This window comes from Salmo salar, chromosome 23 (assembly GCF_965601325.2).
Source record: "Salmo salar chromosome 23, fSalSal1, whole genome shotgun sequence".
In the NCBI taxonomy this organism is placed as follows: Eukaryota; Metazoa; Chordata; class Actinopteri; order Salmoniformes; family Salmonidae; genus Salmo; species Salmo salar.
In genome coordinates this window covers 35,701,465-35,707,464 of record NC_138313.1, presented here as the reverse complement: position 1 = coordinate 35,707,464, position 6,000 = coordinate 35,701,465, and positions in this window count along the sequence as shown.

The window sequence follows — 6,000 nt, the reverse complement described above, 5'->3', positions numbered from 1 at the left end:
CAACGAGCCTGACACACGACAATCATACCACGCTCAAAGTCGCTTAGATCACTCGTTTTGCCCATTCTAACGTTCAATCGAACAGTAACTGAATGCCTCGATCCCTGTCTGCCTGCTTTATATAGCAAACCATGTGACTCACTGTCTGTAGGAGCGAACCATTTTTGTGAACGGGTGGTGTACCTAATACACTGAATTGGCGAAGGCACTAGAACAGTCTGCAGCGCCCAGCCTCACCCTACTGGACTCTGAATTCAAATGTCTACAGTTTGCAGATGATCTGGTGCTTCTGTCCCCAACCAAGGAGGGCCTACAGCAGTCAGACTTAGGCCCTGACAATGAATCTCAGTAAGACAAAAATAATGGTGTTCCAAAAAAGTTGCCAGGACAACAAATTAAATTCTATCTAGACACCGTGGCCTTAAAGCACACAAAGAACTATACCTACCTCAGCCTAAACATCAGGACCACAGGTACACATACAAAAGTATGTGGACACCCCTTCAAATTAGTGGATTCGGCTACTTCAGCCCCACCCGTTGCTGACAGGTGTATAAAATCGAGCACACAGCCATGCAATCTCCATAGACAAACATTGGCAGTAGAATGGCCTGTACTGAAGAGCTCAGTGACATTCAATGTGGCACCGTCATAGGATTCTAATAAGTCAGTCTGTCAAATTTCTGCCCTGCTAGAGCTGCTCCAGTCAACTGTAAGTAATGTTATTGTGAAGTGGAAACGTTCCACGCATTCCACAACAAAGCCCTCAACTACAGAGAGATTAACCTTGAGAAGAGTCCCCTCAGCCTGCGGGCTCTGGGACTCTGTTCACAAACACAAACAGACCCCACAGAAATTCAGGACAGCAACTCAATTAGACCCAACTAAATTATGAGAAAGCAAAAAGATAACTATTTGACACACTGGAAAGAATCAACCAAAAACAGCAAATTTGAACGCGATCTGGCCCTAAACAAGAGAGTACACCGTGGCAGAATACCTGACCACTGTGACTGACCCAAAATTAAGAAAATCCTTAACTATGTACAGACTCAGTGAGCATAGCCTTGCTATTGAGAGAGGCCGCCATAGGCAGACCTGGCTCTCGAGAGAAAACAGGATATATGCACACTGCCCACAAAATGAGGTGGAAACTGAGCTGCCCTTCCTAACCTCCTGCCAAATGTATGACCATATTAGAGACACATATTTCCCTCAGATTACACAGATCCACAAAGAATTTGAAAACAAATCAAACATGTTGTTTGTTTATTTCACTTGCTTTGGCAATGTAAACATATGGAGAGAGAGAGAGAGAGAGAGAGAGAGAGAGAGAGAGAGAGAGAGAGAGAGAGAGAGACAGAGACAGAGACAGAGACAGAGAGACAGAGAGAAAGGGGTAACCGTACACTGCAATCAGCAATAGGCCTTCCTCTATTTGGGACCAAAGAAGTATTTCAAAACATTTACTTTTTCTCCAGGACTAAGCTCTGTGAATGTAAATCTGTCTTTGGGGAGTAGAATTGAGAACCATTCTCATGTCAGTTGAGTTTGTATCTTTATGACAGAGAAAAGTAAACCAACTACTCTCATTGATACACAGAGTGTATACAGAGCAGTGTGTGATCATAGCTAGCAGTTTCTCACACATTCTGTTGAGTATTGCACAATCATCGGAAATAACTATTTATCAGACTTGCCCGAGTTCGAAAAAAGAGGGAAGGAATATATATTTTTTCTTCTAATTTAACAGATTCTAATACATGTTAGTGTTAAAAGAGGGGAAATGTATACAATCAGCAGAACAAGTGTTCTTTGTACAACAAACCCCTAAAAAACTATGGTGAATACCACACTGACTATGTCAAGGAATTCAGTATTTCTCTCCCTGTTTGGTTTCCATTATGTGGGATTTATTTGGAATAGGTTCAGATAACAACTGGTATCTTTTTAAGGGAACGGTTGGTTGTGGGGGAGCGCTTCTGGATACCTCAGACTGCACGGTCCTCATTTATATTCATTGCATACATTTTACACTAAACATCTGCACAAAAATATTGAGATTTATAAAACTGGCACAGCCATACAAACACGTTTCCCGTTATAAATCAGACCAGTCGTAAAAATGTGCGTGTGTGAACGAGCATTATAACTCCGCCGGAAAAACGCCCATCATTCACCTTTTATGGTGACAATAACACCCTTATTTGCTGTATACTTTGGAAGTATTGGAATTAGGCCAACACAGTATGGCTAAAGGAAATATCAATGGTGAACTTGATGAAATGTCTTTGGAGGTGTTGGCAGAATGTTTTCTTTTGCAGTGACATTTGCTTTATCTGACTGTTTCTGAAAGACAAAAACAATTGCAAATAGTTGTGGACCTGTAAACAGATCGTTTGAATTCAATACTGTTTTGCGTTTACTTTTTCCCGAACATAAGTATGATGCAGTGCCCGCATATTCTGAAACATTGTCGACTTGATAATTTTACAGTAGTCCTACTTACAGTGGTAGCCTGCTCACCTGCTCTCCCTTTGGATGTATAGAGCAAAAACATACAATTATAATACAGTAGCCTATCAAATAAGCCAAAGTAAATGGGATGTGCATGGTCATTTGTTGTATGGCTAATTCGGGAATATGAACTCATCATGGCCAGAAAAGGTGAAGAATTTAGTCTGTAATGGTTATGACAGGTATATTCATTATGCATTATGTTTATGAATTAAATATTTTCTACTTGAGAAATTTGGCATTACAGTCAGGGGTGAAAATCTGATATCAACTTTGGGGGGGACAATTACATGAAATTTTCTCAAGGGCAATTCCTGAGGGGGACACCAAAAGTAGTGCTGTAACACATAGCCTACATTGTAATATGGTAAATGTATATTGAGGAACCAAAGAAATAAGGTGTTTGCCGTACTCCTAACTACCGGTACCCAAAACTACACAACTACTCACAACAGCAATACCATTGCCTTTAACAAATCTTAGTTCAGTCACCAGTTTAAGTTGAGAGTGGGGGTATCCATGGCATTTTCCAATTATGTCCCTATTTTACAAGTTAAAAAAATTGAGAACCTTTCATAATGTTGCCAAACAAAGACTCAACAAACTTACCTGAGACTCCCTGTCTCTGCCAGTCTGTCCCTGCATATCTGTCCCCAACTCTGCTGTCTGTGTGCCATCTGTTGCCTGCTCTGCCTAATAACATCATTGTGAAACATTTCCATTAGAATTTCATTTCTTTCTTATGAACATTTTATCAACTAGTCTTTGAGATATTAGGCTACTACGGTTCTTACTTTGCGTTTTGGTGTACTGAAAAATACTCTGATGTCCGTCTTTTATTTTTCTGCCATTTTTCTACCTGGCTGGCTGGCTACACACACACACACAGTGTGTAGGTTATTTACAGTAGGAGATGGGCTTCTATCATCTTATCTTTTATCATTCTATTTGGGCTTCGATCTAAAAGGTAGCTAGCAAATGTGAAACGGATTCAAATGACAAGAGTTGACAGCTGTATGAGTTCACCATTTACACAACATATGCTGCAACCTTTTGTAATTTTAATAGTTTGTTTCATATTGGCTGGCTTCCAACAATAGCTGAATTTGCAAAGCAAGCAAGCACCAATTCCGTTTCAGTGGTGTTTGCTATAATCTTTGCTACCTGGGTTAAATAAAATAAATAAATAAAAGTTCCCTTGCGACAATTTAGCTTTTGCAACGAGACCATTAAATATATTTAAGACAATGGTAGAAGAGAGTGTAGTTCTGTTCAGTTTTGACTTCAGTTTATCGCTAACCTTATCACAGGGACTTTGAAGCACTAACTTACATCATCTGCATGCTGATCTCGGAATAAATTGACGATAGCAAAGATTCCATCTTTGACGAGGCCACATAAATGGAATAGGTACTAGCTAGCTTAATAGTTAATATTTGCGTGCTAGCGCTGCATATTCAGCTAGTGTGTGTGCGCGATTGACTGGATTAACCTCACGTCAGTTACGTGCATTGAGTGCCTTTCAGACAGTAGACACGACAGCTCTGTTACCTTGCCAGTGGATCAAACCATTGTGAGGAAAAGGGTGGGGGGGTCGCAATCTTTTGAAACTTAAAAACGCGCTATTAAGTGTCTATAATCAGCACAATTGCTTTCATTGAGTATTATTAATATTATTTAAATTACATAGTTATGTTTCAGTGATATATTGGGGGGGGGGGCAAATCATATTTTTCCCAGGATGGGGGGGTCGTGTCCCCCCCGTCGCCCCCGGGATTTCCGCCCCTGATTACAGTATTCAGATGTAGACTAGCCTAAAAACATCAATGGAAAAGGTGAACAGTCTGTTCCACCGTTAAACTGCGCTTTGGATCGGATCACAGAGAGCAAAATACTTAAAATAGCTTATTTATTTACTACTGTGAAGTAGGTCCAATTTAATGAGAGATGGGATGAATGGTGCCCTATCCTAACTTGTTGTCGCCCTATAGGCTATTTCGTGAGAATGAAACCATCCCAGTCAGAAAAGGTGAGGAATTTATTCTGTAACGATCATGGAAATGACATTAACAATAGGAACTGGATGCCGATTTATAATTATTTTAGAACACAAAGATAAAATCAATAGATTTTCGCTCTTCTCACTAATGGCAAATGATTGCATCTTATTATATTTATCTACCAGTTTTTTAGTATGAATAAGAGTGTCATCATATATTCATGCACAAGGCTACTAGGCTACTGTCTCCTTGTTGCAATGCAATACTTCAACCACAAGACACTGTGTAAAGAACACATGGTCCACAGTTTGCGGGAAGATAAGCACATTCTCACATCTATCAGTTTTTATAAATGCCAACTTTTGCGTGAAAACTGGTGCATGCATGTTTTGGGGGCATATTTTGTGCGTATTCAATGTTTTTTAAATGAGCCCCCAGAAGCCTACAGGCTAGTACGGTGTAAGACAGAGATGGAAAGGTAGTGAGACAGATCTCCTAGAGGGGTAGTGAGACAGATCTCCTAGAGGGGTAGTGAGACAGATCTCCTAGAGGGGTATGGAGACAGATCTTCTAGAGGGGTAGTGAGACAGATCTCCTAGAGGGGTAGTGAGACAGATCTCCTAGAGGGGTATGGAGACAGATCTTCTAGAGGGATAGTGAGACAGATCTCCTAGAGGGGTATGGAGACAGATCTCCTAGAGGGGTAGTGAGACAGATCTCCTAGAGGGGTATGGAGACAGATCTCCTACAGGGGTATGGAGACAGATCTCCTAGAGAGGTAGTGAGACAGATCTTCTAGAGGGGTAGTGAGACAGATCTCCTAGAGGGGTATGGAGACAGATCTCCTAGAGGGGTAGTGAGACAGATCTCCTATAGGGGTATGGAGACAGATCTCCTAGAGAGGTATGGAGACAGATCTCCTAGAGGGGTAGTGAGACAGATCTCCTAGAGGGGTAGTGAGACAGATCTCCTAGAGGGGTATGGAGACAGATCTCCTAGAGGGGTAGTGAGACAGATCTCCTAGAGGGGTAGTGAGACAGATCTCCTAGAGGGGTAGTGAGACAGATCTCCTAGAGGGGTAGTGAGACAGATCTCCTAGAGGGGTAGTGAGACAGATCTCCTAGAGGGGTAGTGAGACAGATCTCCTAGAGGGGTATGGAGACAGATCTCCTAGAGGGGTAGTGAGACAGATCTCCTAGAGGGGTAGTGAGACAGATCTCCTAGAGGGGTAGTGAGACAGATCTCCTAGAGGGGTAGTGAGACAGATCTCCTAGAGGGGTATGGAGACAGATGGTGTGTGGCCACTGTGCAGTGCCACTTCCTTTTGGCCAGTCCAGTGTCGTCACAGTCACACACAGCTGTCCATTTGTCCTCTGATCTGAACCCCACTCGGAGGGTAGTCTGAAGATTAACAAACCCCACTGGGCTGCTATAGTCCACACTATCTGCTATATCACTATCACCTAGGAACACCAGAAGAAAC